This window comes from Euprymna scolopes, chromosome 36 (genome assembly GCF_053919585.1).
Source record: "Euprymna scolopes isolate OS-2025 chromosome 36, ASM5391958v1, whole genome shotgun sequence".
NCBI lineage: Eukaryota > Metazoa > Mollusca > Cephalopoda > Sepiida > Sepiolidae > Euprymna > Euprymna scolopes.
Window position 1 is genome coordinate 63,235,469 of NC_136517.1, and position 27,091 is coordinate 63,262,559.

General features: G+C 33.6%; 1 protein-coding gene across 3 annotated transcripts in view; it reads right to left on the minus strand.

The window, feature by feature from the left end:
* The window catches only part of LOC145260539 (serine/threonine-protein kinase D3-like), a 370,628-nt gene that overhangs the window by 262,079 nt on the left and 81,458 nt on the right, over positions 1-27,091 (minus strand). The window contains exon 1 of one of the 3 annotated variants that reach the window (XM_080118753.1): positions 11,672-11,806. The exons of the other annotated variants lie outside the window; for them this stretch is intronic. The gene's annotated coding sequence lies outside the window, so the exon portion shown is untranslated. Of the gene's footprint in view, positions 1-11,671; positions 11,807-27,091 lie in introns of those variants that run through there. 3 annotated transcript variants of the gene reach the window in all.

Consider the following 27,091-nt stretch of genomic DNA (forward strand, 5'->3'; position numbering starts at 1 on the left):
TAGGTTTTATAGCAATTAAAGTTTTCCTATGTGCATCATTTATTTTGGGAAGAGGGAATCAACTATTTCAGGTGATTGCTTTACAAACTTGCCAGTCAGAATTGCAGTTAGTGTTAAAAATATATTAGTTTACTACCCTAATAAGTTAGGATGACTAAAACGCAAGATCTCTTTTTTTAAGAGAAAATGGGTAATTTAGGAGAGGATAATAATCTATAAATTCAAAGGGTTTTTTTTATTGTAAAAATCTATAAAACCATTTTTTCTATACATCTAATTAATTGCTAGTAAAATTCAATATTTGTAAAATCCTTATAAAAAGAAAGATTAGATAATCTACATAAAATCTAAAAGCGTATTATGTGAAAGTTGCTGTGGAAGACAATGAAGGGGGATCACAAAATGGCAACAGTAAAAAAAAGAGTTTTTTTGTTTACTGTGTTTGGCATGAATAAAATTTGTCAACAGCTGGCAGATGAAAATCTGGCGCTTTGGATGAAAGATTTTTTTTTCAAAGAATTCAATAAAATAGAAAATTATGAACCCCATTCAACGCATTAAAAACAATATTCTTCAAATGTGCCATCAATCTTTCAAATTTGATCATGAAAATTATTTTTCAAACATGTGTGATGACACACCAAAGGCATTTTTTTATTTCAAACATAAGCATGACATAGTTACAAAGTTAGATCCATAAGAATGCTAGGAGTCTGAACCAAATTTTTCATTCTCTGAAGAATCAATAAACAATCTGAATATTAAAAGACTTCAAAATTGGGGTAAAATATTTTGAGTCAGAACTTTTGGAATCGTTAGAATCTAGCCTTATATCTTCTGACTCCACAAGCCTGGTTGTGATAACCTACCCCCAAATTATTTTAAATATTCACTACTTGGTATGAAAATATTAATAAGGATTTGCAAATCAAATTGATTTATTTGTAATAATTGTAGCCATATTGGAAATCGATGTTTAAATTTTATTTTGAAAAGAAAACCTTTTAAACTAAAGCTTTCATATGCAAATCTTTTTGTGTCGGTCGAAGCATATGTCGGGTTAAATGTTTTGCCATTAAATTTCCAATTCAAACTTTCAGGAACTCTTAGAATCACCCTCCGCTCCATCCCACTTCCCCAAAATATGTAGTTGCATGATATTAGACTAGGTTGGTTCAAATATCACATTTAGTGAAAGTAGAAATTTTTATTCTATTGGGTTGAGAAATGAATAGCTGATGTTTGAATAAAACATCCCTAATCACACAAGGTATGAGAGTCTGCTGTACTTAAAATAAGGAATGAAAAGAGATTGAGAGTACGTCTTAGGTGGTATTAACAAACACCCTTCGATAGGAACTCCTTTTCCTTGCCCTCTTTACATGACCTTAATCTGAAAACATCAAAGTCGTTAAGATGATGAAAGGAAAACTCATTTTATTCACTGTACTTGCATCTGCAGTAAATACATACTTCAAAAAAATATTGCCGTTTCTTTATTAGCAACATACTTGAGCAAAGTGTTCATCCCACATACAATCCCTTTCCCAATATCCAATTTTCTCAACTCTTTCTATCTTTGTTTAATTTTTTTTTCTGTCTACCATAATTTTCAACCCTATCAACTATTAAAAACTGTCTACCCCAATCGAATAGGAATAAGACCTTAAACTATATCTAACGACGAGTCCCCAATTTGGAGCTGTACTGACTGGAGTCGCCTCCTTAATTTCAATTACTCCCAGATATATTTTAACCTAGAATGACAATACCTATTAGTGTTGCATCTTTAATTTAAATAAAATCTATTCTTCACAAACTATTAATGTAGAATTATGTCTCCAAAACTATAATTCAATAACTTGAGTGTTATTTCTTCCGCCAGTCACACCAATAATTTCCTGGGTAAGGTTGACACTTGTCCAAACTTCCAACTTCGAAACTTCTGTATACGTAACGCACCTTCTCAACTCCAAACAAACTTCTGCTAATTCAACTTATTTCTTCAAAATTCAACTTCAAAATGACTCCTCTAAAAAATTAACACTCTTCTCCAACCAGGAGCATCTCATTTGCATATTGGGTGGTCACATTGCAGGCATATACAGAGATAAGGCAGCTATTTTTATTTTTCTTCTTCATTTCATTCTACGACCGACCCGTTGAATTATGCACACGTGCTAGTTAGGTAAGTTGCACGTTTCCCTAAACTCCCCCCTGATCTCATGATCACACACAGGGCAGGGGGGAGGGGCAGTCGTCTTTGTCGGGTACTTCTTCGAAGAATCTGGGGAAGCACTTCCTGTTCCATCATCCCCTCTCGTGGTGCTATAGGCGGTGTTTCACAATCACGGCAGGTGGGCAGTATTCGTCTTTCTCGGGTACTTCGATGAGGAACTGGTTGTATTACTTCCTCATGTCCATCATTCTCATCACTATTGCCACTAGTATGTTCCATCATTCCCTCATCTGGTTCTGTAGGTAGTGTTTCTATGCTCACCTGTAGGGGTAGTAGGCGATCAGGATCATCCCTGAACTGTATGTGATCTTCCTCATTATCTTCAGAATCAGAAGAGGTATAACAGGGGTGGATATCTTTTACATGACGTGCTACACCATTAATCAACATGGTCTGAGGACTTATGATTTTGTCTATTTTTCCTCTGCAAAATTTTACAGTGCACCCAGCATTTTGGGGTTTTACCCAAACATGGTCTCCCACTTGATATGGTGTATTGACAACGCTAACCACTGATGGTGTGACATCAATTCCTTTTATACGCTGTTCATAGCGGTAAATCCCATTAGCTGGTGCAGTTTCTAGTGTTGCATCGTCCTTTGGTGTCACATTATACCAGTACACAGCTTCTGGAATAGAACACTGTGTCCTGGCCGCAATTCTTTTAATGATGTGGTGACACCGCTCCGCTATACCATTACCTTCTGGAAAATATGCACATCGGTAGCACATTCTAATCCCCCCCATTCCTGCGTAAATTTCTGAAATTCTTGACATCGAAACATAGTGGTGTTATCAGTCAGAATTTCCAGTGGGGCACCATATTCAAAAAAGACAGCTCTCAACTGTCGTATAATGCTAGATGCATCCTGTCGTGTCAACAAGCGCCATATCGTGAAATGTGTCGGACCACAATCTGTTAAGATCAAAAAATGCTTGCCCTCATAATGCGTTACATCCCTTCCTACTCGATACCAGTTGTCCTTCACCTCAAGCTTCCCTTTTTGCCATTGGGACGGAACGGTGCCAGATCAATTCACTGACACTCTTCACACGAGCGTATAGCTGCCTTGATTGATGCTCTTGTAGTTGAAGGACACACTCTTCGGACAAAATATGTTGTCCTCCGAATTCCAGGATGTCCACTCTGCTGATGTATTGTACGGATCTGATCAGGTGTTAATTGATCTGTTACGGCCGCGCATGTCTGTTGTAGAGGATCAGATCCCTGCCTCATTACATTAATCCACCTCTTTGGTACTCTAGTCAAGCTATCAGCCAAATTCTGCATCAACAAAACTAAAATAATGTCCACCTGCAAGCTGTATTCGTCAACTATACGCTTTATTATTGCCAGTCTCCTTTGTACTAACATCTCACTTGCAGCTCTAGTCTTAACTCGAGCCTTTCCAGTCAAGGTGTCGGTCAACCAGTGGTAAACACAACGAGTCAGTGTGGAGATGCACAACCTTAGCCTGCCATTGCAATGCAAGATCAAGCCCTTTTAACATTGCATCAAGTTCTGCCAAATTTATATGCTGGGCATCATTTTTCCGACGAAGCCAGCACGTATCTTCCACAACAGCACCCAACTGCTCCAACACAACACCTGTAGCCAGTGAACTTGCGTCAACCCATACATTAAGTTCGTTTCCAGATACTTGCCACTCACCCTGGACAGGGTTGTTTCTATGATCAACATTTCAGCCATCATTTGCTGGAGAGAATCAACCATCACGTCGTCCCATCATTTGGTTACTGCAGTTACTCGTCTTAACACTCCTGTTGCCGATCGGAGCCATCCACAGACAGGTAGATGTCCTACTAATTTACCGCAAACACAATGCGTCTTGTCAATACACTGGGTAACTCTGGAATCACGCTCCCTCGCTTCCATCGCAAAGTATTGCCCTTCTCATAGACCTCTAGGCCTAACATGGGCACCCCATCCTTTAGGCGCTTAGGATCTTTGCTTATTAACCCAAACGATTCCAGTTTTGCTCGAACCACATCTGCAGACATTATATCCTCATTAACGTAGCTGTCGTCAATGTAAGCTGAAGCAGCTTTTGTGGTCTCATCCTGCATAAAAACAGTTTTAATAATAGTTGTCATTATTAAGGGTGCTACGTTTAGGCCAAAACCAAACATGTCAAACAATATAGTTTTCCCTTGATTATCACCGTCTGAAATGGCCATAATGACTCATGGACACGTATCCGCAGGTAGACTCTTCAAATCCAGCAGTGCTACATTACTCCCTTTCTGACACTGCTCTCTTAATTTAGCAGCGCACACATCTGTGTTTCCAGTGAAAACATCAACATGTTGATTCAATTCTCAGTAATCCATTACGGGCTGAATTTTGTCTTTAGTAGGTTGTTCAACAGCCATGAGCGGAATTAATCCTTTAGGTGGTCCCAGACGTTCTTGTGGGTACAGTATTAACCATCCGTTATCAATCCACATCTGAAGTTCTTCATATGCGGCCCTATTCTTTGTGGAAACTGCATACTCTGGAATGGTGTTGCACAGCTGATCTGGTGCCTGGCTCAGAGTCCATTTCCACTTTGCAGTCCACGCCTTTTCGTTGTCGTCAAACGTAGCACAGAAGTCCTTTTCTTCAATAGACATGGCTGCACAGACTTCTTTTCCTTCTCCAAGCATTACACCTCCAGTCACTGTGATTATGACGCCTCCTAGTGCTTGTATTGCATCAATTCCAATCAACAGGTCATAGCCAAGGGGTTTTTCTTGCATCACCAGAACATCAACTTTGGCTGTGTCACCCTTCTCAGTACAGATCGTGACTATCCCTTCACTACAACATGCTCGGGATAAACCATTGATCATCATAATACCGACTGGTTGCTCCCGCCACATCTGACAGTAATGTGCATTAACTATAGACCGGGAACACCCCGTGTCTATGAGTGCTGAACACTGCACATCGTCAATTTTAACGCCAATGACCGGTAATCCTGTGTTTATTGGTTGGCAAGGGGCAAGGGTGGTGATAGTACCTTGCCCCCAACGTCGTTTCCCCCGAACAGTTGCGAGGTATGTGCCCATACTTATTGCAGCGATAGCATTGTACTGTTCTCTGTGCTCGTGGATATACACACCTATCACTCCGGCAATCTTTAGCAAAATGATTGGCCTCCCCACATTTATAGCACACTGGGCCTACACGCTTATTACTACCTGGGAGAGAATCTACATTGCGTCCATGCGATTTGACTGTTGCATGTTGAATACTAGTTACTACTGCAATTGGCTCCTGTTCATTACAGATGTTTCGAGCTCGGGCTAATAACTCGTCTGTTGTCAATTCATCAATTCATGACGATGCCCGCAACAGTTTGCTGACCTCCTCAGGTAAGCCTACTAAAAAGGCACATCTTAATATCTTATCGTTAACCCCACCAAATGGTACCGACAACTTTTGTAGGTCGGCTAGGTACACATCAACTGTTTCCTTGGGGTGGTCGCCGGCTCGGTAACTGTTGCCGTGCAACAAACGAATCTGTACCAAACGCTGTATACAGGCTGGTAGACTGCATAAGCCCCTCCAGTTAACCTCAAAGGAATGACTGGTTCTTTAATTCTGCACAGATCTTCTCAGCCTTTTCCACCCATTCAACAACAGACGGTCCAGTGGTAGATCCATCAAACTAAGGTATCAAGCGAAAGTCGAATCTGTCCATTCGAGTCACCGCATACCAAGAGCCGAAATAGCTTATAATTCAATAACTTGAGTGTTATTTCTTCCGCCCGTCACACCAATAATTTCCAGGGTAAGGCTGACACTGTTGTCCAAACTTCGAAACTTCTGTATACGTAATGCACCTTCTCTCAACTCCAAATGAACTTCTGCTAATTCAACTTATTTCTTTGAAATTCAACTTCAAAATGAATCTCCCTCTAAAAAATCAACCCTCTTTTATCTCCAACCAAGAGCATCTCATTTGCATATAAAGAGATAAGGCAGCCATTTTTGTTTCTTCTTCATTCATTCATTCATTTCATTCCACGACCGACCCGTTGAATTATGCACATGTGCTAGTTAGGTAAGTTGCGCATTTCCCTACACCATAAATATTTAGTCATTAAAAACTTTAAGCATAAAGAACTTTTACCAAAATGGCAGTTTTAAATCATAACCACAAAAAGTGTCCATGTGTCATGTAAAATTAGAATTTAATATAACTAATAACAAGAATTGAACATTTACAAAGGATTTGAAAATATTAAAACATCCAATCATTTTGGTAAAAGTTATATCATAATATGGTATAGAAAAAAAATGATTTAAAGAGAAAATTCCTAAATGCTTAATTTTGACGTTAGTTGTAGAAAGTTGAGAAATTTTTTTTTACTCATTGAAAATTATGAAAAACTAAGTATAAAAAAAAAAAAAAGTACTTTATGACAGACTAGCGGGGGGGGGATACCCGGCGTTGCCCGGGTGTTTGGTTTAGGATAAATCAAAACTCGGGGGGGGGGGGATTAAATTTTTTTTAAAGGTTTTGGTAGGTGAGTATGAGGATCGAACTCGAACCCTTGAGGCAAAGTTGGAAATTAAAGTGTGAAAGGAGAAAAAACAAAAAAAAACATGCGACGCTAACCACTGGACCACCGCGACATACAACGGAAACATGTTTGAATTTATTTAAGAACAGAATTTACATGTGGCCGCAATAAAAGTTAACTCATTAATGAGGTAAAATAGAAGTAGCGGTTTGTTTACCCAACTTTAACTGGTTTTTCCCAAAGATGTTGGGGAGGGGGATATAAGGAGTTTGGCCCCACATTGATCAAAGCTGATTGCTTCTGGACGTTTCCCGGCGCGATGCCGAGAACATACCGTTTGAATTTAGTTTCACTTTATTTATACTAAAAAGCAGGACAAACAGGTGACAGAGTGAAATAGCGCGAATCTCATAAAAGTTGACGTAAATAAAATCTAGAGGCGACCTGCATTCCCAAATCCTAGATATTATTATCTAGGGGGTATATAAATAGTTCTAAGCGATCGTAACTCCCTCCCGGGAGCCTGTGCGCAAAAAAGCCTTTGCAAGACATACACAAAATGGTCACACATTTTGCCTTTTATATATATAGATTTAGATATTCTTCCCTATTCCAAGCTACGAGCTAATCCGCCTTCACTCAATTTCTTTTGTTAGTTAATATTTTATTTATTTTGGGTTTTATTTTTTATAAAATACTAGATGATCCGTGTCCCGGAAAAACTTAATGAAAATATTCCATGCCCAGCCATGAACGATTCTGCATGATCTTATTCGTGTAACTGTTTGTCTATGGTGGTAACATAAACAGGGTAAATTTCATTTTACTTTACTGGACATCATTTTCTAATTGACAAAAAAAAAAAAAAAAAAAAATGTCGTCTGATAGCTACAATTTCAAAATAGGAATTGTTAGAATTTCAGTTGGAAAATTAAGTTTATAAACTGTGCTGAAATAATTTTATTCGTTGGAAACCCATTTTTAACATGTTAAGTAGTCTGTACTTTCACCTAACAATTAAAAAAATAATTGCTCAGTGCATGAACTGCAGAAGTACCAAAATACGGTCCTGCATATATATCAACAGATAAAATGGGAAGGGTGGGTTCCACTTTTTTCTCAGACAGCACTAAATTTGAAACATCTCCACTCTCTAAAGACCAAAGTAAAAAAAAAAAAAAAAAAAAAAAAAACATTAGGATTTGCATCGTATAAACGGCTTCTTGCTAAATTTTCACAATTCAAATTTGTCAGATGCTTACAAAGAAATATATGAGGGAGAGAGAGATGGGTAATTAGGGGAAGAGAGAAAAATAACAGATGCCACCATCAGCCAAACATAAGCAAACATAAGAGATCAATCAATATTTATTGATTAATGTAAAAAGGAGGCTTGGATTTTCGATTTACTACCAAAGAACTGAAGAATTTGTCTAATATGTGAGCATGTTGCTGGAGGAAGAATGTAAAAAAAAAAAAAAAGAAATTGAATGATTATTACTATTTTATTCCGCCCCACCCCCGAGAAAAAAAAATGAAATGGGTACTTCTACAGAACTTGAACCTCCGTTTTTTTGGGGTTTTTTTTTGGTTTTTTTTTTTGTTTTGTTAAATCAACACTAACCAATGATCTAGGTTTAGTTTGGCAAAGTCGGTTTGATTCTGCAAGAATACTGTATTAACAGAAAAAAATGTATTTGGATTAATCACAGTACTATTTTCATCTTTGTTGTTATATTCAAAGTTTCAGCTGATGCAAGTTCCAACCTTTGCTGGATCCTTTGTAAATACTTTTGCTACACGTTGAGGGGTCAGTAATGGAGACTTTTAGAAGGCAAATTCTTAAACTAAACGGGGGGGTATTGTTATGTAGTTTTTTTTGTTTTTGTTTTTTCTTTTTATAATTAACTTTCTTCATTGATCAATTAATATTTGTGTTTGAGATAAAGAAGTTCATAAAAAGGTAAAGAAAAAAATGCAAAAAATAAGAAAAATTTAAATGCTAGTCAGTATGCAAAGTCATACAACATATTTGTTGCGAAATAAATTCAGTAAATCTTTTTGAATTAAGGAAGCTTTAATAGAATAAGGCTGTCACTTAAAACTGATTGATGGCATGTATTTCATATTATGAATATGATAATCCAAGCGAGAAAGAAGAAAAATAGTGTATCCATTTTTATCTACCATTACAATAGTAGCGTGTTTATACAGTCAAAAAATGGCATATTTCTCCAGAGCTTCCAACCAATTTTCATATTTAAAATCAAATTGGAAGCACTGTCGTTTATAAGAAATACTAATACTTCAATCTATTATTAGTGTTATTTCTTTGTCTATAATTATTCATATAGAGAGATATTGAAACTGACAATAAATTATAAGTATCTAAAACAACAAAAATTATTTGGAGTTTATCTAAAAACGTTTAATGCAAAACAATAGCAAATTTATTTTGTTAACATAATTATCACCAAATTATGATTCCATGGAAATTAGAAAATGTGCCATCTCGTTTGTTATTCAACTAGAATCCAATCTTGACAGTAAGAAATGCTTCAGATCAGTGAAAAATCTGTACAAATATACTGCAATCTTTTGGTAAATGAAAGTCATAATGGAACCAATAATTATTAGATCAAGCTAGCTTAAGCATTAGCAAAAATCCCATTATCTCTATATTATTAAAAACAAAAACGGAATTGCAACCTTGTTTATATAAATTTTATTTCAACAATTAATGCATTGAATCTCCGTAATATGTATTATAGCTCCATAGAAACCAAATTAGATTTAATATTTACCACTAAATTATTTGGACCATGTAAAAAAATAAAATTTTAGTTCTTTAAAGTTTTCAAATTATTTTTTTATGAATGACATAAAAACCCCTTTTAAGCCCACCATATTATGATAGGACTGTTCATATGCTTAGATATACAATATTATACACATTAAGTTGAAAACTATTAACACTAAAATAAATCATACAAAGTAATCAAACTTTAAGTAACCTAAAAACAATTTTATGACAAAAGAAACGAAAAATTATTTATCACAAGAAAAATTAAATTTCTTTTATATATCGACATTTTATGAAGAAGTTCTAAGGTTGAAATTGATGGGAATTTCAATATATTTACCGATTTTCGCACACTAGTCTGATGCCTAATTAGAGATTCAAAAGCAGCTGGCATGCTTTAATATCATGGCTCACTTGAAAGTAATTTTAAAACTTAAATTGTCAAATAGAAATAGTACTTCCATTTACCTCACAATTATTTTATGGCAAGATAGAATATTTATAAAAAAAAAAAATGATTAAATTACTACATTTTAAAGCCATTTTCAATAGGATTGGCCCTGTCGTTTATTTCAAATGTAATATTATCAACAGTAAATTGTACAGATTGATGCAGAAAACAAGTAGAATTTGCATGGGTTCTAATATTTACTTCTATTGTTGTAATACTAAACTTATAAAGAGAATAAGGCTGACCAATTAAGGTAGATTAATTATGGATCAATACAATAGAATGAACAAAAAACAAAAGGAAAATAATCCATTCAGATTAGATCATCTGAGCTCCCAAATAAAACGTGGTGAGATCAGCATAGGTTAGCACCATAGAAAATGATCATGAGGAGGATTAGGTGGAATAGGAAAAACTGGGGACAGAGAGCACCATTCAGACCTCTAATAGAAGGGCATTGAAAGTACTAGAACTGAGAAGAGGCTTATTATCACCCAAATTCCCATGAAAATAAACAGTTGGTGTCAGCAGGTATGCAAGAAGCCAATGGTATAAAAAGATGAAATAGATCAGCCCAACCCCCTTATGTGTGTGTGGAGAGAGAGAGAGAGAGGGCAATACACACACATTTAATAACTTAGGAGGTGTAGTAAAAACACATTTAAAATAATTTGAAAAATATTTTGTGAAATTAAAATTTGGTAAACAAGAAATTAAAAATTAAAACCGTGCTCGTGTAGGGAGCGAGTCATTTGTGATGAAGCAAAAATTTCCCCTATCTTCAAGCGTTTCTGCAAAAGTCGCATTTTTAAGGCAAAAAATAAAAAACACAGAAAAGAGAAAGCAAAGTAAAGCAAGAAAGGAAAAGAAATAGAGAAAACTTTTTTTTTTTAATCTAGCCAAATAATGACAAGGTAAGGCTCTAGCAATTTATCAGAAAAAATAAATTAAAACAAAAAGCATATTTATGGCCCAAAAAGCAAAAAATTCACTTCTGTATCAGAGAGAACGCAATGGTAAGTGATTATTACGAGAATGCAAAGTGATTTGTAATGGTTATCAAAAAGAAGCAGATTCAGAGTGCAGGGAACACTGTTGTTGCTAGTGAGTTATCACTGGTGATAACTTGTGAAGGATATAATGAACACTTATCAGCTGCAAATATACACAACAGAATTGCAGTAAATATGGTATGAAGCACCATTAGAATAACAAGTGTTTCGTGCACGTGTGGAAGGGGGTGGAGACATAATATTACCAAACACTTAGAACCTTCAAAAAGGTATTGTATTAAATTTATGAAGAATATTTAGAGTTTTCAATGTGTCACAGGAAGGAAGGTACTACTAATAAACACATACAGGCTCTCATATTATTGATGGATTTGCACTCGCAATAGGGGATGTAATAAAATAAAGGACACTAACTATAATGATTAAAAGAAATTTTAAAATTAAATAAACAGCTCCTTGCAGGAATTAAGCTAAAACGCCCTTCTTTGACCGTTATGGCTACCATATTACTATTAAGAACTCAAATTTTCAGGAGGTGGAGAAATATTTTAAATTGAAATTATAAAAAAATAAATTTAAATGTGCTCAACAAGTATAGAGTCGACTTATGATTAGAAAAAATTAAAACTTACAATTCAAGTTTTCGCAACAAGATCAGTTAAGTTCTTCTTCTCAGAACAGTGTTGAGCAAATGAATTCTATCACACTTTATTACAATTATATATGTTAATTAAGTATGCTTATATCCACTGGCAATCTACACCTGGATTGAAAGCTTTTTTTTTTTTTTTTTTTTTTTTCAATTCGTTTATTTATAAATCTTGTTTACTCAACATGAACTTGTAGGACAACTCCTTTTTTTTTAGTACATATACACACGAGGTTAACCAATGCGTATCATTTAAAAAAAAAAAAAAAAAAAAAAAAAAAAGACAAGTAAAAAGAAAAAAAAAATCTAACTTAAATATTACCAACGTTTTTTTCATGAAAACAATTGATCCGAACAAAAGATTACATTCATTATTTCTACTTCGTTGGTTTAGTCAGATGACCCCATGTAGGTGTTTTCATGGCTCACCAAGAACAAATGCCTTTTCATTGTTCCTATTTATTTGTCTCCTCATGAGGGCTGAGTAATACACAAGGTCGGTTTTAATGTGAATAATATCAAGTTCTCCAAGAAGGGACACTGAATTGAAAATAAATTGTTTTAGTCTTTAGGAACTTCTTCACTGACCGAGATTAGAAACAATGAAATGCAGCATCAAAACAGATAATACACTTAGATCCTAATATTTGATATATATGAATATAAAAACGAATAGAACAGAGGCAGCCATAACAGCACAGTCAACATTTTTGCTATTATGATGAATGGATATATACTAACAAGGTGTCCTTCCTCCCCAAGGAGAGAATGGTCTCATGACAACAGAAAGATACATTACACTCCACATACACACCAAAAAGAAGTAATAAATAACTGGAAGGATGCTATCATGATAGAGCGGATATAGCCCCCCACCCAATTGAGCATTAAAGATAGTATTGCTTGGACTTCTGACAAATATTAAATCTCCATTACAAATAAATCTGGCATCTATAAATTACACATTAAGACATTTTTTCCTAGCTATTTATTTCGCAAAAAGAAAAAAAAAAAAATCACTCCAATACAAAAAACTTTTCAAAGTTTCAACATTAAGTTTTACTGTTTTAGACAGAATCTAAAGTTTATACGCTAAATACATTCACATTAATTCCAGTGAATAAAATTGACCTCTTTTGCTTCTGCAATATTTGTTCATATCTCATGTAAATAGGGCTTTTTTTAATATCTACTACTAGAATTATCTTTTGTCGCATTTTACACTATAAAAAAAAATTTTTTTAAACTGAACTGGGTATATTAAAAGATATCAATAGTTTCAACTTCATGGCTAGGAAAAGTAGACAAATGGCCAACAAAATAGGTACAACAAATGAAATTTTAGAAGGGAGAAGCTATTCTATTTTACTTTTCTTGAAAGAAAATAATGGTTTCAATGGTACCGATAAAATGAAATTTCAGACAAAGATTGTTGTACAAGAAATTAAAAATGAGCTCTTGTTTTTTTTTTTTATTAAGATATAATAATTAAGATATAATAACATATATTAAGTATATTTTTTTACAAGTCATTCTCAGACAAACTTGTTTCACTGTATTACAGCTCATCGGTGTGGTTAGACTAGTAGCAACCTCAAGCCAGGATTGAAACTGCCTAAATGACAGTCAGCACTTGTAACCGTTATGCTATTTGGCTGCTGCTAAGCTAGGTATGCGAAATTACAATAAGTAAGCATTGTCCAAATGCCTTTGATATACACACACACTTATATAGTTTTTATTTTGCCTTTTTTTCAAAAATATTTGTATATTTAAGATATTTTTTCTTATTTTTATTTATATTTTATTTATTATTCAAAATTATTTTGCTTAAATTTTGAGAAAAAAATCCCCCCCCCACACACACATGTACAACATTTTTGATTAAAAATTTGGTAATTTTTAAACTCATTTTTAGAACAAATTGTTTATATTTCTTACATTTTTGTTGAGTTTATTTTTTAGTTATTAGTAAATGTTTATGGACTAATTTTTGTAGCCTTTGGAGTGAAATTCTTTCATTTACTTTTATTTTAAACTAGCTTTCTGAAGATGTTGACGTAGTTTTATTTATTTTTAAAAATGTTCAGTTTTTATTCAGGAAATGCATCAACATGAAAATTTGGACAAAATTTAAATATGAAAATTGAAACAAAAATGGCACTTTCTTTTCATCTCCAAGTTAAATTATTAAAGCCAAAATCAATATCTTAATGTTTTAAATAAAGAATAAAAAAAATACTCTCACACAGCCTGAACAAATGGTTATCAACTCATCCATTGCCATTCTTGGTAAAATACCCAATTTTTTTTTTAGCCACTTTTAACAGTTAGCTTTTTATTTTATTTATTTATTATTTTTTTTTTTAGATGTTTGGCAATTATGATCTTTGCAAATAAAGCTAAACTTAGTTAAAGCCTCAGATATCTCATTAAAAGCACTTCAATATGTTTATCTTACAAATGTTGGAAAAGAAAAATCGAGTGAGGGGATGTTAACATTGAAGATATCAAACAAATAGCAAACAAAAAAAAATGGTTGCTGGAAAAAAAAGATTCGTAAGAACTTGCCTTATTGAGATGAACAAAAGCTACAGCAAGTTATAGTAAGTTACTTCAGATGATTCGGGTGTGGAGGAAACCGTCTCCCTTTCTCATATTTTTCATATAGGACTTGGGATGTTCGGGTATGCATAGCCAAGGAATTGACCACAGGCTTGCCACTGCTTCAGACCCGTGAAGCAGATTGAAATTGAAAGAATCAGATATAAAGAAATGTAGAATTTTAAATTGGGCCATGTCAAACAATATTATAGGCAAAATCCCTAGAAAAGTAAGTATTTTTAAAAGGTAAAAAAAATGAACCAAAAAAAAATATGTGACCAACTTGCAATTTTGAAATCATTTTAAGTAATTGACTCTAAGAGGCATAAAAAAGACCAAATTTGGCCTTAAAAAGACCAATTTGTCAGAATTTAGAAAAGCCAATTGTTAAAAGCAATATGGCGGCCTCGAATGTTGTAAATTTAGTCTAATAAAAAAAAAAAAAAAATGAAAAAAAATAAAATCGTAATTTTTTCTGGTTTTATTTCAACCTTTGGTTGAAATATGTCTTATATAAAAAAAGTTTTTATAATTTGATTGTCCATCAACAAATGAAAAAACAAAAAATAGCATTGTGTAGTGTTGGAAGCAGGTTCAACGATAAGTAACATGGTTGAAGCCTAGGTAATTGTTGGAAAATATATAATTAAAAGCGTCCACAGAAATAGTAAATGTAAAAAAAAAAATATAAGTATGTAAAAAAGGCCCCAAAAACAAACAAAAAAAATATAAGGGTCGAGAAGCTGCTCCCAAATCAAAAAATAAATAATGGTACCCATAAATTTTTTTTTTTTTTTTTTGGGGGGGGGATATTGTGCATCGATAAGTGTAAGGTTAACAGTATTTAAATTTCTGTTTATGAGTGGTTAATGTTTATATTTGGTATTGTTTTTTCAGCACAATTGCATCATGTAGCGAGTGCTGCCATGTTGGAAAATTTCTGAAGCGTTCGTTTATATATGAAAAAGTTGATTCTGGAATAATAGAATTGGCTGGTCTCAGTCAATCAGATGAGGTGGATTTTGAGAAGAGAGAATTTATTTTTTAATCAGGTAATGGAAAGATAATGTTATGTGTATGTAGCTAATAACCAGTTATGATGGGTGCAATAAAAGTATTTTAGGATAGATAATATAGCATAGGTCCCAATGTCAACTGGTAGCAGTAGGACTAAATATTTATAGAGAAAAAAAAGGGACTCCTTGCTCTATAGATGTCACGATTGTGATGATGTTGCTCCTAGGATGCAATGCAGCATTTTATTATGACTTAATGTGTCTAAAATTGTGTTAAAAAATTACATAAGATAGTGGCTAATAACCTAGATGTAATGAATTAGTATGTGGCATTTGTTATTATACATCGATGATACTTTACCCCAGAGGGGAATTTCTGCAGTCAGAATATTATATAGGATATATATCTATAAAAGTGAATGTGTCTATGTATCTGTGAGTCTGTGTACATTTCCTTATGCCTATATATAAAAAGTGAAAGTGGGTGGGTGGTATTTGTACACATTTCCCTACGCAATAACTGTCAATTTTTAGTCTACAGACTCGAAATTTGATATACAGGTTACTGAGATTTGGGAAAATCTATGTGATTGGTTTTTGGCCAGAAATTTGGCGATTAAGGGGTCAAAGTTCAACGATTTGACCTTTGAGAACTCTACTAAACTCCCGACAATTTTGGGTCTACGCACTTGAAATTTTAGATAAAGGTTCCTTGGACATGGATCTAACTTAATAACTTGATTTGAGCCCAAAACAATAAATTTTAAGGGGTCATAATAGGGGTCAAGGTTTAAAATTGACCTCTGCAGTCTCTTCCAAATTACTCAGACAATTTCTGCTGCTCTAAATATTTGAAATTTTACATAAAGGGTATTCCGAGATAGGGCAAGCTTTTTCATCAGTTTGGGTCGAAAATTTTTAGTTACCAATATATAAATGTATGTATGTATGTATGTGTTTGCATGTCTGCCTTAAACTTTCAATAGAAGCGACGGATTTTACCAAGATCAGTATCGTTTTAAAGTTCGACCTTTCATACGACAAATATCGAAAAATTGGCTAAAAACATAAATATCTTCCCCTTCAACATGGCACTTTTATACAGGGGAGGGGGGTCACTTTTTTCGCCAATATTTTTTAAAGTTATCCTCTCCTTTAGATTGTCTAGCCTTAATTTTAAAAAATGTCGCTTCCGGTTTGGCAGTGGTCATAACAGTTATAACATAACGTTAGGTTTTCCCCCGTTCTTTTCCTCCTTTGCAGTACGGGTTCGAGCCTGCCTTCCTACTTCCACCTTTTTTTTTTTTTTTGCTCAACATGCACATTCAAACACCCGGGCGACGCCGGGCTGAAATGCTAGTATATCTATAAAAGTAAAAATGTCCGTCTGTGTACACATTTCCCTACCAAATAACTGTCAATTTTCAGTCTACAGACTCGAGATTTGACACAAGGGGTATTGACTTTTGGGAAAATCGTTTTAATCTGTTTCGGCCAGAAATTTGACTGTCAAGGGGTCAAAGTTCGAAGATTTGATCTTTGAAAACTCTACCAAACTCCTTCGTCAATTTTGGGTCTTTTTTTTTATTGCTATTTCCATGGCAGGTGCTCGTCTGAGCTCCAATCTCTCGTCCCCCCTCACCAATCTTTCACGAGAAACACCCGTCTGGCTGAAACTACTGTCAATAATTTTCCCCACTCTTTATCTTTGCCTAAATCCAAACAAATTCCATGAGCAAAGCTTCTTTCTTAGAACTGCACGCCAGTGGAACTGTCGCTTGCCTGTTTCCCACCTGTCTTCAAGTCCAACATAAACAAACTCCTGACAAACCGTCCCCTTAAGACACTACCAAAACCCCCAATACTAATAATGATTACTACAATACTATCTCATTGCAATAACCCTTATCCCTGAGTGGCCTTCGGGCCTTGATAAGTGGTGACCTCCATGTAAAAAAAAAAAAAAGAAAAAAAACAATTGAAATTTAAAATGTAGGTTACTTGGACATGGATCTAACTTTATAATTTGATTTGCGCCCCCAAAAATAAATGTGAAGGGTTCAAAATTGGGGTCAAAGTTAAAAGATTTGACTTTTGCAGTGTTTACCAAATTACTCAGCAAATTTCTGGTCTAAACATTTGAAACTTTACATAAAAAGTATTCAGACAGAGGGCAAGCTTTTCAATCGGTTTGAGTCGAAAATTTGAGCTACCAAGGCAGTCAAAGTTCAAAAGATTTTACCTTTGCGGTGTCCAGCGAACTATTCAGCAAATTGTGAGTCTAAACATTAAATTGTATATAACGTGTATTCAGACATGCGGCAAGCATTTTAAATGTTTTGGGGCAAGGATTTGGCTGCCAAAAGGTCAAAGTTTAAAGAGTTGACCTTTGCAGATTCTACCAAACTCCTCTGCCAATTTTGGGTCTAAACACTTGAAATTTTAAATGTAAGTAACTTGGACATGGGTCAAGCATTTTATTTTGATTGGAAACCAAAACAAATGTTAAGGTCAAAATTGGGGTCAAAGTTTAAAAAAAAAAAAAAAAAAAATTACCTCTGCTATCTCTACGAAATTACTCAGACAATTTTTGGTCTAAATATTTGAAATTTTACATAAAAGTATATTCACACATATGGAAAGTTATGAACAGTACAAAGGACTCGAGCAAAGCCGGGCAGAAATGCAAGTAGTAAATAAGGTTGGTTTTGAGAGTAATCATGAGTTAATAGGAAATAATTTTGGGTTTGAGATTAATAGTAAATAAAGAGTAATTAAGTTTAGAGTTTAGAGTAATAGTAAATAAGTAGCAAATAATTTTGGGGTTAAGATTAATAGTTAATTATAATTAAATAATTTTGGAGTTAAGAAAAAAATTAATAGCTAATAATTTTGGATACGTTTGGAGTTGGGAAAATAGTAAATAAATAGCAAATGATAGTGGGTTTGAGATTAACAGTGAATTAATCTATATATCTATAAAATAAATACAGTAAAAACATCTGTCTACTTCTACAACTGATCCATTTGCATAGTGATTCTCATGACATTGTAAAACAATAAAAATCTAACTGAATAAATGCCAGCTTTTTTTAATCTATCTTAACTGCATTAACATCCAAACTGTTTATGCTTATTTAATTCTATGAAACAAAATCTTGAAATACTGTGTGCGTGCGTGCGTGCATATGTGTGTGCAAATACCCACAGAAAGCTACAGGTATTCAAAACACACAAAGCTGATATTTTTTTTTTTTTTTTTTTACATTGCTTCAGACAAAATAATAGGCACTTTTTTAGAAAACATTCTTTTGGGGGTGGGATTAATTTTATTGTTCCGGGCAACCATGCCAATCTATATTACAATCGAATATTAGCTTTTAATTGTATGAAGACTTTTACAAGATTCGGAATGTGACATCGATGGACAAAATAAACCTCTTACTAATAAGACTGATGCTTGCTGATCTTTGATTACCCCATTACAACAGCAGACATTGCGAGAGGAGTCAATTGTAACGTACCTCATAAGTAATTTAAATCTACCTTTTTAAGAGTTTTTCACCGTAGTGCCAAATTCTGGTCTTCAGGGAGACCAGAAAAACATCCTTTTTCTGGGTTCTATGGCGACTATAACATGAACATTTTTCTTCTATCAAGACGAAAGAACCGTCAGCATTTCTTCTGTAGAACAGCTTATCAGAGGAGGTAGTGATGATGCCTAACTTATCCTGATTTAAAGTCACCTTAAACAAACATTCAGACAGTATATAAGTGTATACATTTGTCTTTACATGGTTTGCTGCATTTTGTTCTTTTTTGACAATAAGTTTGATTGGAATCGATTTACTATTACAACTAATAGAAAATATTTAGGTTCCATAATCATTGGATAGAATTGCAACAAATGTTACATGAAATGCCTTTGATATGACAGATGTAATAGCATTAAAACTACTTATGGCACAAATCTCTAACAACTCTCTACTAAAGCTTTCTCTTTCTGCCTTTATCATCCTGTAAATAATATTCCCACCCTAATCCTGTTACCATTTCTAACTTACAATTATCTCAACCAGCTTCGGTGTTAGATTCCTGTCTTAATCAACTTATAAATTGAAAAGATCTCTTTCCTAATACTTAAAAGCAGTTCCATTGCTTTTGTTTTAAAAGCAAATGTTTTCTCAATTTTAAAGCTGCAAGCCACACTAATTCAATAATAATTAGAGCCTCAAACCTATTAGCGTCTTTGCAATTTTAAAATAGGAGTGATTTTCATTTTTAATTACTCTGCGCTCAGGAGACCTGGTTTTCTTTCTTATCGACAGACGTGTCATTTAGGAGAAATGAAATCTGCATCCATGAACATTGAGGACAAATCCTGTTTAGAGAATGTCTAATTTATCATTAAAAACCAAATAGAAGTTGAAAAATATTCATTAAATGAATGATTAAAACAAAATATAGAAGCTTACAGAATTTTACATTAAAAATAAAACGCAAAATCACAACAAAAAAAGCAACAACTCAATAAACAAAGGTTTTAAAACAAAAAAATTAATTGATTTAACATGTAGCAAACATCAAATAGAAAATGAATATAAAATCGGATGCAGTTTAGTCTTTTACAATTTATGACACATTTCGCATTCACCAACTACAAGAGAGGGTCAAGATCAAAGTGTAGTATCTGTTCTTCAGATCTACACTTCAATTTCTTGTTCTGTCAGTGGAGGAGAAATCCTTCACGACTGAGACAATTTTTATTTTTGTTCCTTTTCTCCACATTAAAAAACGACCCTGGTGTCTAACTGTCCTGTGGGGAGGCATTGTAAATAGGAACTACAAGAGAGATAGGTTTGTGCAGACAGGAGACTATATGGTATGTATGGATCTGGAGAAAAACTTTGACAAAGTTCAGAGAGGTACTATGAGACAATGTGAGAGATAAGCATAGAAGTGTCTTGTCCATCTTGTACGAACATTAGTTATAGAGCGAGTGATAGCTTCGATGTCAAGATTGGAATTCACTGAGGATCTGTCCTTATCCTTTTCATTTTTGTTATAGTTTTGGAGGTACTGTCAAAGGGGTTTCAGTTGGGCTCTTGTCTATCTGCAGCACAATGATTGATCCATGATCAGATGAATCTGCAAGGAAAAAATCTTATCAAACCCAACACTCAGGTGAGATTTATTGAAAGCACCACATTTGCCCAGCATAGAAGTTATCCTAAGAATGAATCCATTACACTGATATGATCATGTGAAGTGTTCAATCTTTCTGGATAAACTGCTATAGAAACATGGATGTCAAAAATCGCAGGAAGATTGGTTGGCCAAAGAAATCTTGAAAGCATGTGATTAGATATCCTGCTATCAATGTTCAAACTTGGAGTCAACTTTTGTGCCCCCCCTCCCACTTTTCAGATTTCTTTCCTTAGATTATTTTTATCAGGACTGAATTTTATTTCAAGCATTTGTTTTCCTCTAGGAAATCAATTTTTAGATTTTCGGTACATATCTACAGACAAGTTTTATCGGATGCCTTTTCAAGATGGGAGCTTCAATCTGAACTGATAGCGAGAGCAAAGAAAAACGGAAATATTTCAAGTTTTTCTATCAGTTTAGCCTGACGAAGCTTTTGCCATGAAAAAAAGCATTAGCTGAAACATGCATGCACATATGTAGCCAAAATGTTTGGTTAAATATAAATGCAATATAAATAGATATAAATTTAATATAAATAAATATAATTTATATTAAAATACAACTCTACTTGTTTTGGAGTACTATTAAAAAAACTATATTTATAGTATTAACTCCAAACAAAACATACAAGACTAACAGTTAACGCTCCTTAAGAAATTAAAGTTGAGCCCTCTTTAGGAAATTAAGAAAAAAGTGTCAACTTTAGTGCAGATGCGATATTTTGGTCATTCTAACCGTTTACTATAAATACTCACTGACATGGAATTTATAGGCATTGTTCTTCCTTCAATCCTCATGTTAATTGCTAGTGGCCTTGAAATAAATCAAGAGTGGCTTTGAGACTGAGTTCAAATCTCACGACCAGCAGTAATTATCAGTTACACTGATGATTGCGTAAGCATAAAACACTAGTGTCTGTAGGTAAAAAATAATTGTTAATATTCGAAAAATACTAATAAATATATTAGTAAATTATATTTAAAAAAATATGCTACTCCCATTTAGTGGCATTACAATGGTGCAAGAAAAATATTCTCAATTAGCATTTAGGTAGTGCTTTCCACTTGAAAATATAAATGAATGATAATTACAAAGGCAATACACATTACTAACAGAGATTGACCCAGTGGTAGATCTTCAGGCACAAAACTGCAGTTTTGGTTTCGAATTTTGTTAGACTTGTTACACTTAAGTGTTATACAACAATGAAGCCTCGATATATAATATATATATATATATATATACACACACACACACGTATTAGTGACGGGACGATACCAATATTTTTACAGATTCCGTACTAAAATCATGATTCAGGTATAATTATGGATTTCGATTCTTTATAAATTTTTAAATATTTAACTATAAAGCAACGTAAAAGTACATGTTAAATGGGCAAATATTTTCTCAAATGTAAAAACACTTGTAGTGGGTTGATGTATAGATTTTAGTTTTATTGGTAGTTTTTTTTTTGTGTGATTACTACCAGCAGATTTTCTTTTAAACAAAATCAAATTAAAAAAGATAATTAAAAAGGAATAATTTTTAGAATCTTAAAATATGCACAAATTATTCCAATACCGATTCCCTCAAAACTTTCAATTTTTACGATTCCAATTAATCGCCAGAACACACACATACATATATATATATATGTATATATCTCACATGTAATAAAACCTGCAAGTTGTGACTAGAAGAAATATAAACTTAAATAAAAACATTCAAAGCAAAATATTGAGATTTAAATAGAAATATTCTTTTAAATCTTAATTCTGACTATAATAAATAATTTGTTATTATAAAAGGAACAGAGTGTGTTCGTTACCTATGGACTCTGAAACGGCTGGGTACATTTTTTTTTTTTTTTTTTACATTTTAGACACTTGATGTGTCTGGGAGTGTTCTCATGTAGGTTTTGTATTAGAATGCATTTGATAAATATCGAAAATCAATAATTAAATAAATTCGATAAAAAGGAAGTCCATTTTTTTTTTTTTTAACATTTTTATACAAAGTTACATCACAAGTGCATTTGAGAAGTTTTATCACAGCACAAGACCCAGCCTATAAAATCAATTGTAGGTCTTTTTTACAAGACAAAGGCATGTTCGAAATGAAAGTTTCGGTTTAGAGCACAATTGAACCATGATACTTGACTTTTGCATTTAAACTAAGTGAAGCTATTTTTTTACAGATAATATTATAAAAATCAACATTAGATTCTCTACAGTGCAATGTAGACTATAATGTATTGTGGACTAAATTAGTGTGGGGAAGCATGTGAAGAACCCTCCCGGTACATTGCCGGGAGGGTGTTCCTAATTAGAGTAGGCAATCAATCAATTTGATTAAAAAATGGGTGATTGCACACATGTTGATAATAAAACTACGAGACGATGGAACATTTGTAGATCCTCATTCAATCTCAGATAACTTTGGCTCTCCCTACTAATTGCAAATAAAAACCACAATCATAAGGCATCGAAATCATAAGTAAAAAAAAAAAAAAACTAAAGCACACTCCCAGAATAGCACATTGAAAAATATCTAAAAATGCATTTCAATTTACAAGAATTGAAATATTTATTAGGAGCCCTCCAATCAATATATTTGAAATACATATTGCCAAATATAAGGGAAATATTTTAAGAAAAAGCTACACAATTATCTACCCGTCACAATTCTTAAAATTGCAACATAAGATAGTAAAAAAGTAGCACTAAAGAAAAGCACAAAACATTTATAAAAAAACAAAAGGTAAATATGTTGCTGCAAAATTGAATTAAGCGATCGGCAGCATTGTTTTTTTTTTTCCAAAAAGATTATGAAGAAATGTAAAGTTACAAAGTTAAAACATGGTTAAGTCATTGAATCATGGCCAGGATAATAGAAACCACATTTTTTATGCCATATAAGTTAAGAACATATATGGTAATTAATCTTCTGTGTTTTATTCTCATAAGGAATAGTCAGGCTCAAATGCGATGAAATATGGAGGATTCTGTGTAGATTAATTGCTATATATTTTTATAACTTACTGCCTAACATTTTGATTAATTGCTATATATTTTTATAACTTATTGCCTAACATTTTGAGCACTGTTAAAGTAAATCCTGAAAAATCGATACATAAAATATATCTCCTTATAACATGAATAAATGATATGCACTCCTGATCCAAAATTTAAGACCAGTTGAAAATTTCTAAAAAAGAAACCTTTATTTTTTTAATAGATTTGAAACTCCTCCCACTTAAGGTTACCAATACTACAACCGAAAAGATTATGGAGAAAAAAAAAAAAAAAAAAAAAAAAAAAAGCTTCTTTCCAAACATTTAATTCAGAAATTTACATTTTTATAAAATGAGGCATTTTACACTTGATCAAAATTATAAAACCAGGAGTATAAATTGTTTTTTTTCGTTCAATTACAGACTAGCACTCACTGCATAAAGGTGTCACCTTGCTTAAAGCAAGCAAACTTACCGAAGTTGAGTGTGCTCCAATTCTAGATTTCCATAAGCAAGGTTTGTCACCGGGGGGGGGGGGTCAGCTAAGGTAAATCACAGTAAAACGGATTTGCAACTTTCTAAAGAACAGTGAGAATTATAGAAAAGCAGAATCTATTGGAAAGCTCCAAAAAATTTCTCCTGCATTGAGTAGCAGAATAAGACGGGTTGTTGTGAAAGGCAGAGGACTTTCTTCTAGTCAAATTAAGGCAGTTTCAGAAACTAATTGCAGTCCAGTTTCTTTACAGAGTTCCAGGTGGTGTAGGGTCGTAGGACAGTGGCTAGTTATGTTAGCATGCTACAAAAAGCATCATTGATAACAGAGGGCCATCATTTGTGTGGGGATGGATGGTTATTCCAACAGGATAATGCTGCTATCCACACTGCACTACAAACCTTGACCTTTCTGCAAGAAAATGGGGCCCATCTCTTGGGACATCCTGCATGCTCACCAGACTTGAACCCAATTGAAAATGCTTGGGGTGGATGACCTTTATCGAAATGGCAAATAATATTCAACAAAAAAATTACCTTCGTGAAGCCATCTTCAGAAGCTGAAGTAACATACCTCACACTTTAATGGAAACGCTTATTTCTAGCATGCCTCAAAGAATTTTTGAAGTCATAAAAATCAGTGGAGGTAGAACTTATTAAATTTGGTTGTTGAATGTTTTCATACACTTGTCATACAATTTCATAGAATTTATACTCCTGGTCTTATAATTTTGATCAAGTATAAAATGCCTTATTTTATAAAAATGTAAGTTTCTGAATTAAATGTTTGGAATGCAGTTTTTTCCTCATAACCTTAAGTGGGAGGAATTTAAAATCTATCCTAAAAATTCTTTTTAAATATTCAAGTGCTTTTAAATTTTTCATCAAGAGTGTATATATTAAAATCAATGTCTCAATATCAATATTTTGGTACTTTAAACAAAGCAGTTCCTTCCAATTGAATTTAACTAAAAACTTTGGAAAAATTTGTACTGAAAACAATTTTGTTTTATTCATTGGACTACTGTTTTCATCTTGAGTGTGATTTTCACAATGTTTCGGTTGATATAATCTCAGACCTTCTTCAGGTGTATCTTTTCGAACTTGGGAATTTGGACGGAATTTCAAGCGGAACCTTTTATTTACTTCACGAGGGGGGGGGGGCTTTTGTTCCATCAGCCATGACTGGTCAAAATTTCCGAGTTCGACAAGATACACCTGAAGAAGGTCGGAGGTTATATCAACCGAAACGTGAAAAATCACTCAAGATGAGAACAGAAGTCTGATGAATAATAATACAAATAACCAATCCTCATCTAAAAAATTCAGAAATGTGAAAACAAGTTTTGTTTCAATGTTTTTTTGTGAACAGAAAATTCTCGATAACTTGCCACAGCAAAATATGTTCATGTTGCTAAATATATCGGTTTGTCAAATTATTTCATATCAAGCAGCAGCTAACTTGAAGCATTTGTAAACAAGATAACTGTTTGGAGATTTTCTTCAAGTTGTTTATAAAATTCGTAACTTTAAAAACAATGAAATTTGTGATGGCAAGAGCACTTCAGTATATTTTATATTAATCACAGACAAGATCGCCAAAATTTGTATTTGGTTTTACTTTTTTTATTTGTCAACTAATAAGTATTAAAACTAGCCATCAACATTTATCTTGTGCAATGGTGTCCACATGGCATTTCTTCACTCATCAATCAGGATTGAGATTATTATGTAGGATGTTTAACCACCTTTGCTTCGATCATCCTTTCGACCTTTTCCTGCAATCTATCTTGAATCCCATTTATACCACAGTAGTTTGTACTCAGTACATGTCTGTACCAGCATGGACAATTTTTCCTCAACTTATCAGAGATCAGTGTAACATTGTTATGATAGTAAATACGGATATAACAAACATATCAGAGTTTGAGAATTATTGAGTGAACACTCAAAACAATACAAACATATCAGAGTTAAGTTAGATTGGAAGTCCAACACATCTTAATCTCCATGACAATAGGCTTCTCTGCTTTGACGACCAACACTCGAAGCCACACAAAGCAGCAAGTCATAATAGTCCTGCAGATCTTGGACTTAAGTTAATCACTGATCCATGGATCAGATTCCAGTGACAGGATATTTGAACCATACAGCATAGATTCTAGTAAGATTTGGTCAAAGATACTGCTATCACTGCTGATAATCAAACCAAAATATTTGAATACACTCTTCTGGAGCAAATCCTGGTCATTTATCTCAATGCTTTCTGCTCATCTTTATCAGTGTTCAGTCTCCAAACATTATGTTAGAATTGCACTTATCATTGCAGGCCAAGTTCATTCCCAGGAAAAAAATCCAAGAAGGAGGCAACTGAAAAGCTCAGATGACAGCATTCATGACATAAGAGAAGCAGACATTTTTTTTATCAAAACAAGCCACATACGAAAAAATTCTTTTCTCACAAAAGAGAGGTTACTAATCTTTGTTATTTTCATGGTAGGTGCTCGACTGAGCTCCAATCTATTCTCTATAAAACATTCATTCGTCTGGTTACAGTCATTGTAAGTAACTTTCCTTTCTAGCTCAGCATATCTAAGACTAAACAGAACTTCGATAAGCAAACTTTATTTTCAAAAATAGTATCCGTTTGTGGAACACAATACCATAAGCTGCTTCCCAGCTGACTACAACGTGAGTTTTCAAATCCAATTCTGGTTAAGACATCCTCTTGAATAATCAAATTTTTGTCTAATTTCAACCATTGTTACCAATCCTCAAGATGTCTTATTTGACAAACTTAATCCTTATCCTTGAGTGGTCTCTGGCCTTGGTAAGTGGTGAATCGTCAGTATATAAAAAAAGTATCCACTTTTCATGTACGCTCATACAATCAGTGCATTTAACAAAATGCTGTTCCAAATAGAAACGTGATCTTTTATAAAAAAAACATGTTTAATGGTTCAATAAGACCAATATAAGAAAATAAAAATCGATCTCTAATACTTTCAGAGAGGAAATGCTAACTGGACTCGATACGTTATTTGTTTACCTAGCCGAGTTCTGGGATCTG